This window comes from Oryzias latipes, chromosome 8, assembly GCF_002234675.1.
Source record: "Oryzias latipes chromosome 8, ASM223467v1".
Taxonomy (NCBI): Eukaryota; Metazoa; Chordata; class Actinopteri; order Beloniformes; family Adrianichthyidae; genus Oryzias; species Oryzias latipes.
In genome coordinates, this window is record NC_019866.2 from 24,199,005 (window position 1) to 24,211,781 (window position 12,777).

Consider the following 12,777-nt stretch of genomic DNA (forward strand, 5'->3'; position numbering starts at 1 on the left):
TTCTGATATAGATTTGAAAGTCATTCTAAAAGTTGTCCTTTTGGTTTTGTTGTAACTTAAATATTCTTTTTAAACTCATTTAAAAACCAAATTCGTGTGAAGCAGGTGGTTTTAATCAAATTAAGTTGGAAATATTAATCAAAAGAACTCACACATTTATTTGACTTGACCTAAAGAAGACTATTAAAGACTTAAAAATACCCTAAATTAGAACATCCTTTGTATTAACCTGCTGCATCCCTTTTAGGGCTGCCTAAACATAATCTGGCCACTGTTGGGTGTTGCAACGTTACAATAATACATTAAAACAACAAAAACGTCAAAATACAATTTAAAGTCTTCCCACCAAACTTGCTGCAGTCTAGAAATGATTAGATAATAAAGATATAAATGTGATAAAAAGATGATTGTGATTGTGAAAATGAAGGCCTAATTGAAAAAGGTGTGTAGAATGATACAACACCACAGCATACCTGGAAGTGAGGTCTTCCTTATTGAAACTGGGTCAAAACTTCTCTAAATACTGCTGCAGTGGTTGATTGTGTCCACTAAAAGCAGATCTTTTTTGATTGCAAATGTTTTTCATGTTGGTTATATTTCTAGCCAAATTCTGTCTCCTAAATGTGCATGAAAACTCCTCACACATCCACTCTGGTTAAAAAGAGTTTATTTTTATTCAAGCAACTCAAATCCTAAAATCCCAGCGGCCCAAACATGCACTTTTTGAAATCTCCAAACAAGGTTAAAGATCATTATGGGATTGACTTTTGACCCACATCCAGGTAACCAAAGTGACAACATGGAATTCTAAATGTTTAAAACCGCCTTCATAACAGAAATGAGACATTTTGCTCGTCACTTTTCGTGTTTGAATGATTTGGACGTTTTAAATTTTATTTTAGGCTACTTGGATAAAAAAGTTGTCTGTTGTCATTTACAAAACCAAAATGGCTAAGCAATGCTGAGCTCGCCATAACCCCAAGTAACCAAACCCTCCACAAGCGCCAACAAACTGCTGTGAAACTAAGTACACTTCCCAACTGGAGCTGAACAAAATGACATCTAACATAATTTGGCTTCTGAAAAGCCTGGTTGTTTATTTATTCAGCAATGTAGTTTCACTCATCCGAAAACGTCATCAGCAACAAAATTCACCGTCTTCAAAGCCTGTCACCTTCCCCATGGCGGCCATTTTGACTCAAAAGATCATAAAAAGGTCCTTTATAGCTGCAGGTCACAGCATTTCTTAGTAAAGTGAAGCAATGCATAGAAATAGATTTGAAGGAGTAAAAAGAAAAAAAGGAAGAAAGATTTGTTGGAGTAGACCTGTCAGGCACGGGGGGGCAACGAATGGCCATTAAATGCTGCTTGCAGTTTTCAGTTGGATTTGCGTTTGTTTTGTTTTGATGCCGTCAACATCAGTAGCTGCTAACCCAATTTCTTCATGCTGATGCAGGGAAAGGTGTTAAAGATCTCAAAAAGATGACGTGTTCTACACTTGAGATCCAATAAAACTAAAACCTTATAAAACGGATACGTAATGAGATTGAAATTAATACATTTGGATACCTTGTTACCTTGACTACAGCCCTTTTCATTTTGTTTTGCCTGAAGACTTACAACTGACGAATCAAGCAGGTAGAATAACCTTGTGGACTTGAGTACTGGATCATATTAACCGCCACTAGAGCCACTGGAACTGCAAGAACCTTTCAGCTTGACCATTTGTGTAGTTTTTAAGAGACTTTTGGTTTGTCTCATATAATCCAATTTTATTCTCTCATAGCCTTAAAATAATTATTAAAAATGTTGCAGAGGCATAATGCACACTACCCCTCCACTGCTGACATACCCTAAATCAGATAAGGAGAATGACTGAAAGACTGTGTTTGAAACAGCTGACTTTGCAGTTTTTAAACTGTCAGTTTAGCTGGTTTTTATATGTATGCCCAGCTGCATTTCAGCTAATTAAATAATTATTTTTATGATGAAATAAATGGACTATGCTTCTTTAATTTCAACCATATCAACCCGTGAAAGAGGAAAGAAAAACATAAAATATTAAGAAATGTTACCTTAGAGATGAGCGCCAGCAAACAATGGAAGCAGCTCAAGAAAAGACCCACCAGACATGCGCAGTCAGTCGCCGCACAGCGAACTCTCACCTCTCACAAAAAACGGCGCTAAAATAAACGCACACCTACTTTATCAAGCACACGTCCACATCGCTGGTGCTCTGTCACGCACACGGGCCGACTGCTGCCTCCAATAAGACTTCAGCCACGACGGCACAGCAGATAACCCACATTGGGACAATTTTCCAAATCTAATCAAACCTTCTTTGTGTACTAATTTTCCATCTAATGTAAATCAAAGTGCTTTACATAAAAAAAATAAACAAACAAAAGCCAGACAAGAGACAAATATATACTTTTTTTTTCTTTAAAAAAAAGTTTTAATAAATCATCTCTCATGTGATTTTCATGGTTAATAAATACAGACTGAAGATGTTTTTTCTGTCTGAGCATCAAACGGTACTGTTGTCTGTAGTCATGTGAGACTGAGAATCAAAGGGGCTATGACGAGGAACTTCTGGCGTGTGTGTGTGAGTGTGTGTGTGTGAGTGTGTGTGTGTGGGGGGGGGCGGGGGGGTCCCACTTGCTGCTGAAAGAGATGACAGCACCACAGATCTGAGTTCAAATGTTCAGACAAATGCTTTTAACTCTGACGATAACATTAGTGGTGCAACGAAAATGGAGAGCAATATTGTAGCTATCCAGCCGTACAGTTTAGATCCAGATTCCAGCTCAGACCAGGAAAAAAAGACTATTTGTCTGCAGGTGGATGATCAGAATGGAGCAGAGCAGGGATTTTCTACGTCACAAATAAACTCTTTTTCCAGTTCAAGGGACTTTGGTATCTCTTTTGAACATCTCCAGTGTCTATCTGAACCTCAAGAAATGTTTATCCAGATGTACTGGGTCAAACTGACCCCTCCTCGAAGCACCGATGCATTATATAGTAAAGGGCTGTATCCTTTGACTACAAAGTAAGCAGAATAACAACAACTAGCGCAACTTTAATGGACAATATTTTTGCCAATATTTTGGAAAGTCAGAGAGATTGTGGGTTAGTAATTTATGACATAAGCAATCCTTGCCCTATATTTGCTATATTTGACTTTAAATTGCCAGAAAAGTCAGCAGAAATCCACCAAATGGATAGAAGAATGAGGAATGATGAAACTGTAAACGCTTTCAGAAACGATCTCGTAAATCAAGACTGGAATGGAATGTATACAGATGATGTAAATTTTGCTTATTTCTAAAATGTGATTTAGATCTTTACAATAGACACTGACCAGAAGTTTTAAGTAGACCTAAATGTAAACATAACAGAAAACCCTGGATAACAAAGAGCTTACAAAATGCATGTAAAAAGAAAAACAAACTTTATAAGGACTTTTTAAACTTAGCAACAGCAGCAGCTGAAAAACGTTATAAGGTTTACAAAAACAAGTTAACAAATCTATTGAGACAAGCAAAGAAGAAATATTATGTATGTACAACAATGTACAACAAACACGTAAACATATTTGACAATCAACAATTTCCATGAAGGGAACAAATAAATACATGAAATGAAAAATGTTGGTCTCTGCACTGTTGGCAGGCAGATCATATTTTTGGTTGAGGGGGGGGTTCCTTTTTCATGGAGTGGTGCTCCTGGTTGGTTTTGTTGCAGATTTTTGGCCCTGAGATGTTGTCTTCCACTGATCAAACAGGAGACTTGACCAGCAGCTGAAGCTGAGTTTGCAGTTCAGCATATAAGGGCGACCTGCTGATGAAGTACCATGATAAAATGTCCACAGTTTGTTGAACTTCATGAACTCCTGTGATATGAACGGGGGACCGTCTCTGGTAGACGACCACATCTGGAATAACTTGTAAAGGTGAGCCTCTTGCGTGTTCAAAGCAGCTGTGGGGGGTCTCTGCCTGGGTGGAAGTTTTATTGAAGTACACCAAAAACAGTTGAATATTGAACATCTCTTCACAAACGCGGTTTATTTTCCTGAAAAAGTTCCCAGCCTGCACAGACATCCAAGCAGTGGAATCTTTTAGTCGACTGGAGTTGTTTTACAGAAAAGACTGCTGCACTGTCCCTCCCCAACTTCTTCCCATCTACTTAAGAAAAAAAATGAAGGTTTGTTTTAATATTTAAACATTTAGAGCAACCATACAGGGAGGATTCACATTTTTTGAACCAAAAGTTCACTGAGAACATAACTTTTAGGATCAGAAAGACAAGAAGATTCCCAGTTCTGCTGAATCAAAAGGTTCTCACCATATCATGGTAGGAGGATGTGCTCCAGGAGGGAATCTGTGGAATGAAGGCAATTGATGAAGCCAACCCTTGGTGGTCCCTGATGCTCTGATTACATGACTTGACTCCAAATCAGCAGAATGTCCACCCAAACCCTTGATTTAATTCATATTTACAGAACACAGGTAGGTCTTTCCAAAAGGTAGGGCTTCGGAAACCTTAGCTATGTAAATTTGTCTAGTTTAGAAGTCAAGCAACTCAAAATCTAGACAATGAAAGTCACTCATTGAGAGCTCATGAAAACGTATTGTTGAAAAAGCAGTATGAAACCTGCCTTCAGTGATCAAACACAGCCTGAAGCATCAGTGCAGCTTCATGGGAGCCCAACACACTGATGAGGAAGAAATGGGATGAAGACAAAAGAGAAATTATGGAAGTGAAACCCTGATTGATATGCAGGGATGTAAAGAAAAATGTACAAGAAAAATTGATCTAGCATTGAGAATAACAGCAGTTGGAAACCACAGACACAAATGAGATTATGTTGGTAAAAAAAAAATGGATCAGGAAGTAAACAACCAATTTCACATTTTTCAAAACTTTGCTTATCTTTCTGCTGCACTCTCTGCATTTAGCATTGCTGGTAGTGTTGGGTTTAGACAAATAAAAGAGATTTTAGAACCAAAGTACAAACTTCCAAGTTGGTAGTATTTCAGTGAAAATGTATTTCTGATCTTTCTGAGAAATGTATCGGAACAAAGCTGAGAGAAAAAACCTGGAGCAAGCCTCAACATTTCACACCAAGCCAACTGTAGGTACATGCGCTAGCATCGGCTGGTGACAGTCCAGTGTGTTCATGCTAAAAGCGTCCTTCTGAGAAATATCTGCAAGACGTGGAAGACTGAAAACAAAAATCCTGCACTTTTGACCAACAATGCTCAAAATATGAAAACAGCAGGTCAAGGGGCTGAGATGAGTCCACATGTCGCATGCAATGCACACACCATTAACCTGGCCTCACAAAAAGCTTTTCAAAGAAAAGATGCTTTTTTTCATCACAGCCCCAGAGCCATTGACATACTGCGCCAGAAGCAGCAGCTGCTTGGTTTGTCATCCTACCAGCTCATCAGGGCGTATGCACACACACACACTGGCAGTAGCGGTTTTAGGCACGGGCCATACGGGCGATCGCCCGGGGCGGAAAAATGACGGAGGGGCGGCGCCAGCGGCTCAGCTCTTGTAAAATACTTTATGCATCACTATTGGTTTACTTATATCACAGAGTTTGTAACAGCCTGAAACCTGGCAGCGCCCCCGCCCCGCAGCTGCGCTCCCTCCTGTCTTTGAGAAGTAGACGCAAATGTGTGTGAGAAGGAGAAGGGAGGGGGCGCGGGGTGAAGAAGGAGAAGGGAGGGGGCGCGGGGTGAAGGGTGCAGGCTGAGGTGAGCACGGAGCACAAAACGCATGCGCAAACCTGGCTGGATCTTCTTCCAGGGGGGCAACGGTCGCGGGCCGCGGCTCAGTGCTTGATGAAAAAATAAAAATAAAAATTGCGCCGCCATGTAGCGAATTGGCGACCCTGGGTGCAGCTGCACGCGCTCCTGCTGTAAATGTTTGACGAACGGGAGGGGGGGGGGGGGGGGGGGGGGGGGGCGCTGCGGGTATAAAAAAAGTATAAAAAAATCATGCTTTTTTGGTTATTTCAAATAAAAAATGGGAAAACAAAAAAAAATTCTTCACTTAGATGACAGTTGGTTTAGTCGACAGACTTGATACCTATGTCAGGACATTTATGCTAAATGCAAAAACATCTGAAATATGGAGAAAAAAGGTCAAAGCTGGTGCCCAATTTAGAAAGAAAAGAGAAGAAGAGGAGAAAAGAGACAAAGAAAAGGTTATTATCGCATAGCTAGATGCACGTTTTCTAAATTCGAATGCTACCTGCCCTACAACAACAACAACGTTGCAGAGGAAAAATCTCTTGTTTGGTCTATCATGACCAAAACTGAAGTAGGCCCAAATATTGCAAATAACGTCATTTTTAAGATATTTATTCTTAAATGTTTGCTCTGTCTTAACTTGTAACATTAGTTATGATTCGTGTGTCTGTCTGCTCTGCTGTAACACAAAGTTTTTGTTGTGTTTTATTGTTGTATATTAGTTCATAATGTTAAATAAGCTGTGATGGTAGCATGCTGCTGCTGCTGCTGCTGCTGCTGCTGCTGCTGCTGCTGCTGCTGCTGCTGCTGTTAGCTTTTCAAAACTCCAGTTGATCAAGTCATACCTGAGATCACCAATGTCTCAGGAGCAATTCACTAACCTGCTGTTGTTAGTATCAATCATTCAGGGGGGGAGCAGATTTCATATGATGACGTTATTGACAAGCTTGCATCAGGAAGGCCACAAAGGTTAGGTTTTAGTTAGTGTTTTCTCTTCTTAGTGGTGCAGTTACATTTATTCTAGTGTATTATTAGTGTGATTTGTAGTTTATAATATTTATTTCAGATTGTTTGTGTTTATTAAATATTTCCTAACTGCATTTTCAGTTACAATAAATGGACAAAGTGACTCTATGGGGGGGGGGGGGGGGGGCGCTAGAGGAGGGCCTCGCCCGGGGAGTAATTCAGGGTAGAACCGCCACTGCACACTGGAATAGTTCCTATAACATGTTAGAATGTGTTTTGGAACAACAGCCTGAAGTTTTTGCAGGTTTAAAGTGAGGAGGGGTGAGCATGTGAATACTTTGACAGAAGAAGACCTTTCTGCAAATGAAAAAATTGTAAAACTCATGGAACCAATATGCTAAAAACAAGACAACCTTATTTTTTTTCACAGCACTGTAAGCTGTCTGTAAATATTTACAACACTATTTTTTTACTACAAAGTACATAACTGTTTAATTGGTCAAAAAATGGCCATGTTTTTTTTATGAAGTCGTTAGAGACTGTTTTGTGTATTTTTGTTGCCCTTAATAAAGGGCTAGTAAAAAAAAGATAGTTTCTTCATTGAAAGCATGTCTTTTTATTTATTTAAATGAATAATAAAGATCGTACCCATAGGTAAAAGAATTGGTCTGTATTCTATCGCCACAATTCAAGAACCATGTAGATGCATTTTGAATCCCTGCACCTTCCTGTGGTTTTCCTCAGACCTGCAGTTTGGTCATTTTGTTTTTTCCTTGTTTTTTAAGCAATAATATCTGGTCTGAAAGTATTGATGTGTTTTGCAATTTTTCTATGTGGAACTGACAATGGATTTATTTTTCTTAGCTTTTTGTTTTAACGTATTCTAAACCTGTGGCCAATTTTGTTAGAAAAATTTAGACTTGTTTTTTTCCAGTTTGCTACCTGTCTCTGACTGCATGTGAACCACAGCTGGAAGTAACAAAACAGCATATAAAGACAGTATATGTGTTACCATAACATAATAATGAGGGGCAGTTATAATTATTTATAGATAACTATTTAATAAAAATAATTATAAATGCCTAAATTGTGTATAATTCATATATGATATTATTTTGCTTCTACAGCAAAACACAAATTCTAGTTAATTGGATCCAGGATCTCCTGTACCTGAAACCCCCTCCCTTTGCTGTTGCTGTTTTTAATAACTATTGTTATTAGTTTTGAAACCTGATAGATGCTTAAAGGAATCACCATTTAGTAAAATAAACTTTTGTTTTGTTTTAACCATGCACTGCCAGGACTGATGTGCCGGTTTATTTTGATTTCATAATACAGAATCTCCTGATTTTACTAAAATAAGAATAGCAGGAAAGTATTTCCAGAGGCCATAAAGAGATGCAGGTACTGTCAGTTTGTGCACGTTCTGCAAAAACGACATGTTTGATGTAATGAATGCATTTTACTGCAAAGAAAGAATTGAATTTGTTGTTGAAAGTCTGTTCAGGAAGGAAGATCTTTACTCAGTCAACTTCGTTGATAAGAAGTTTTTGTTGTGAAAAATCTTCCAGAAAACAGAGATTTATGAGATGATGCTGTTTGTGTTTCTGTTCTTCTCTATTTTAATGCTTAAAAAAGACAAAAAACATGACAAACGTCATCAGAACAAATAAATAAATAAACCATTTGCGTGAATTTCTCCCTGGTGATAGAATCAAAAGTATCTTTTAAATGACAAACAAGTTTTTATAGAGCCTTGATGGCTCAACGTCCTCTTTATGTTCTGCCAAGAAAAGTGAAGTTTATTCTGCCAGACTGATGTACATCCATGGTCTTTACTGAACTATCCTCTTTAAAAACACCGGTGACAGTAAAGCAGCAGCCAGTCATTCCGTTCTAGGAGCACTGCCGTCTAAAGAGTCTGCATAATAGCAAATCCGTGTCATTTAAAGACTGCTGTCATTGTTTGACTCTGGATCAGCACCGACTCCTTCAGGTCTGCTCTGCGTCCTGAGGCCTGATTGGTCTCTATAGCTTCAGAGGGGGGCAGCTATATCGGCTTTATTCTTTTTAACTCCAAATGCGACACGAGCCCAACGCGAAAGGCGCAAAAGGAGAGCAGGGAGGAATCCCTGATTTAATTCTGGGTGAAAGATACCTGCTGCAAAGGGGAAAAAGCAAGTCCACGGGCCCTGGATGCCAGCTCCACTTTCAAAGTCAGACCTTTCACTGGAGATCTGCTTCGTGTCTCACACACGTCTCACGCAGAGGACTCTGGGCAGGAAAACCTCAACGCGGTAGGTTCCACGCGCGGCTGATGAGCGGAGAAGCTTCAGCTTTTTCGAGCTTTGATTATCGGACTGTCTTTACGCAAAGACCGTGTTCAGTTTTTGTACCGCTCATTTATTTTTATGCCAAATGGTTCGTTTTTCCTTTTTGAAGAAAGACTCAAAAATAAACAAATAACACCCTAATTATTTGACTGCAGAAGACAAACTAAAAAAAAAAAGGGGACTTTTCAGAGACGGCTTCGCGCTATTTCTGCTCCACATCTTCAGTAGCTGAAGCGCCAAAGGATGGACACGCTCTTCTCAAAAGGAAACACTTAAAAATACTTGTTATCGTTAAAGAGGGAAAACAAAACGTGAAAAATATAAACTGAAATTTTGTGGAAAACTCCTATAAGACCAAACTAATATCCACAGAAAAATTCGTCTTTCAGAAAAACCCAGAGGATATTCTTCCCCACGCACAAACGTTTGGTCAGAGAACAACTATAATTTTTTTTTTTGAAAGAATCAACGGAACCGTTTTTACAATTTTGCATTTACGAAATTAATATGAATCAAGTTTTTTAGTTTGAAAATGCTGCTGTTCTGTTCTTTAATGATGACTTTTTGTTTTAACTAAAGGTCAGAAGCAGTTTTGATTTTTTTTTCTTTTCTTTCTTTTGTCTTTAAATCTTTAACTAAAAAGCTGAACATGTTAAATATTTTCTTTCAGTTTTTAGTTTTTCACCAAAACAGATTGAATACTTTTTCTTATTTGTTTGTTCTTTTGCGTCTTTATTCCTTTGGACAGAACACCAGTTTGCGCAATTTTAAGGAGAGTACGAATGGATTTGGGTGTTTTATTTTTGTTTGTTCTGTTTTCTGTATTCGGAGAAATGGCTTTGTTAGATGAAGTCCAGGTTGCAGTTGGAATGCAACTTTGGGCTCTCCGTGAAATGACCCGAGTGAGTCCTCGGCCCTGCGCGCGTGCAGACGTCGGCTGAGGGGCAGCAACTGCAACTCGCAGGGGTTTTTGCGGGTCTTGCGGCCTCTTTATTGCTCTGGTGAGAAAGCCGGAAACAACAGAAGGGAATAAACACCCAAAGACGACAACAGATCAGAGCAGCGCAGCTGGGGCCCACCCCCGGGTCTGTTCTGGAGCATTCTTCCAGTTAAATTTTAACCTGGAAAAGTTGCAGGGAGGAAGCAGCGGATCCGCCGCTGCAGCGTCAGACACCGTGAGGTCACCGCAGGGTCAGTGAGGAAACGTCTTCTGGCTTCTTTTCAGTTAGTGTGAACACTGATCTCACAAGAAGCTGCTCTGTAATAAACTCTTCCCTTTTTTTTAAGGTTTTGTGACTTTCAGACTGTTTTGGCACATAGACTTAAATGTTTGTTTACGCCTTGCGGTTCAGCTTGAGGCACGCGCTTTAAACCCAAATAAAACCTCAAAACCAATAAACTGATCGCGGCATAAAATGTGTCCTGTCCCTGATTGAAATATTAGACATGTTTCAACAGTGTTCTGGTTTAATGTCAGTGAGGTTCAACGGTTTTAGAACAAGCCATAACTGAAACGCAGCTGTTGCTCTATCTTTCAAACACAGCTCAGTCCTGAAATGGTTAAACTTAAGAGTTTGGAAAAAACAATATGTTGCTTTGGTGCAGCTGCCTGCAGCTGTCTGCGCCTTGCGGTGGGGATCCGCAGGCCGTAAAATGTTTGCCGCATTGCGAAACCGTGTGTGCTCACGGCGTGCGGCTGCAGCAGCATGGATGCTGCTCCTCCTGCCTGCGGTGTCTCTGCTTCTCGTCGTTCCATCCAGAAGGAACTTTCAAAGCTGTAGATGCCTCACATTGTTTCAAATCCTGGATCCTGAAATGAGAGGATCATTTCCTCTCTGGGCGCAGGGCTGCACCCATCTCGGCCATCTTTCCTGCTCTCAGCTTCATGAAAGCCTGTGTTCGCTCATCTGCCCTGCAGCCACACAGTGCAGTGATGGCGGGGACACTTTCACAAAGCGCGCTCTTTTGGTGGCTAAGATGGGAACATTGTGCTTACATTCCTCCTCTGACATTATTGATGTTAAAAAAATCACAACTTTGACTTTCTGACTTTCTCTTTTGCTTCTACGTGATGCACAGAAAAAGAAATGATCAGATCTGTCTTCTCTGTGAAATGGTGGATTGAGAAAAAGGCAAGCAAAACAGAAATCTCGATCTCTTTTCTTTGTTTTGATCTTGTTGAAGAGTAGAAGACGAAGAACATGGCGGCGCAGAGGGTGAAGAAGACAGAGCAGCTCTCTTCCAGCTGCACTCTATGAAGAAATGTAATAAATTCCTTGTTGTTTTATGAAAATTTACAACTTTGTGATACAAGTTTATGAGTGGCCGCGCGTGGGGATTGGACGAGGGGTTGGTCATGTGGACGCGCTTAACGTGAACATGAACTTTTTATGATTTCCCAAGTGGGTATATTGCTGCTGCGCGGCTCTCCGGCCCGAACAGCCGCCTGTAGTCCTGCTGCTCTGCCGAGGCTCGCGGAGCTTTTCCGCGGGGAGAAAACTGACGCCAGCTGGACGGGAAGCGCGCTTATCACGAGAGGAGCGACTGTGGATACCGAGAGGAGCCGCCGTTTCCTGCTCCTCTTCTTCCGCCTGCTCTTCATCCTCCGCTGGGGCTCGACGCGCCTCTGCTCGTTGGGACAGCGGTGGGGGAGAGGAGGGGTTGAAGAAGAACGCCTCCGCGTGGAGGAGCGACACCGGAGATTACATCGATTATCTTGCTTTCACTTTATTTATTTTTTTCCTGTTCCCTCTTTGTCGCGACAAGAACGAAGCGGAGGCCAGTGACGCACCTATGAAGATGGCAGCAGCTTTAACGCATCGTGGGTGCAGCTCTTTCTCGCGGCTCTCGTGGTGCGCTGCAGGTGTGTTCATCCCCGGATGCGCTGTCCTCACACGGTAAGACACGTTTATGAACGGCGTGCTCTCACGCGGACTATTGAAAAAGTGATCATCTCTGCTGGTTCTGTGAGATGAATGAAAGTTATGGATGAAATGTTTGCGCCTTTCCTCTGCGGATCAGGCGCTGTGATTAATCAGTCGGAAGCTGGAGCCCTGAGAGTGCTGGGATTAGGTGAGGATTGGCTTCACTTTATTTCCAAAGAAGGCTGCCTTCACTGCTTCAGAATTGGCTCGGAGATCCGGAAGCTTCGCTGCAGGTCTTTTGCTCAAAGCCTTCCCAAGTAAACAGGGAAGGTTCCATGTTTGTGAAAAGCAGGAGGACTTTGAAGTGAGGGCAGATGTTCCGGATCTGACAGATACAGAGTTCAATCTCTTCTCTCGTGCCTGTCAGCGCGTGATTGTGCGTGTGAGACTTTGTCAGGAGAGGAGCCTGCGTTTCGGTCTCGCCATATGCGCCCCCGTAAGCGTAAGTCTGTGTTTCTGAGGGTTTATCGTGCTGTGCATGCAGGGAGATGTGCACAGGTTCAGCTGATTGGCGTCCCCTGTGTTAGTGTGTGCGCGCGTGCGCGTGTCAGTGTGTAAGCAGGAATGTTGCTCAGTCCTTCTGTCTAGGACACGTTTATGACTTTATTTCCCCCCTCGTTTCCTGGGGAGTAGGGGTGCTGGTGGCAATACTTTCCCGCACCTCCTGCTCTGAGAAACACGCAGCACCCCGTGGATTCTTCCTTTCCTCGCACCGACGCCCACAAACATGTCTGCGTTTTCGGTTGGAGTCCAGACCTGCGCCGCTTTCTCAAAAACACTTTAGACTGAGGA

At 41.4% G+C, this 12,777-nt stretch overlaps 1 protein-coding gene across 3 annotated transcripts in view; it reads left to right on the top strand.

Annotated features, from left to right (window-relative positions):
* Window positions 1-8,425: 8,425 nt before the first annotated feature.
* Window positions 8,426-12,777, top strand: part of LOC110015536 (homeobox protein Hox-B3a) — a 77,751-nt gene continuing 73,399 nt past the window's right edge. Inside the window, exons 1-2 of one of the 3 annotated variants that reach the window (XM_023957827.1) lie at window positions 8,426-9,025; window positions 11,828-11,958. The gene's annotated coding sequence lies outside the window, so the exon portion shown is untranslated. Of the gene's footprint in view, window positions 9,026-10,641; window positions 11,959-12,777 lie in introns of those variants that run through there. The other 2 variants (XM_023957831.1, XM_023957826.1) reach the window with 2 other exon arrangements.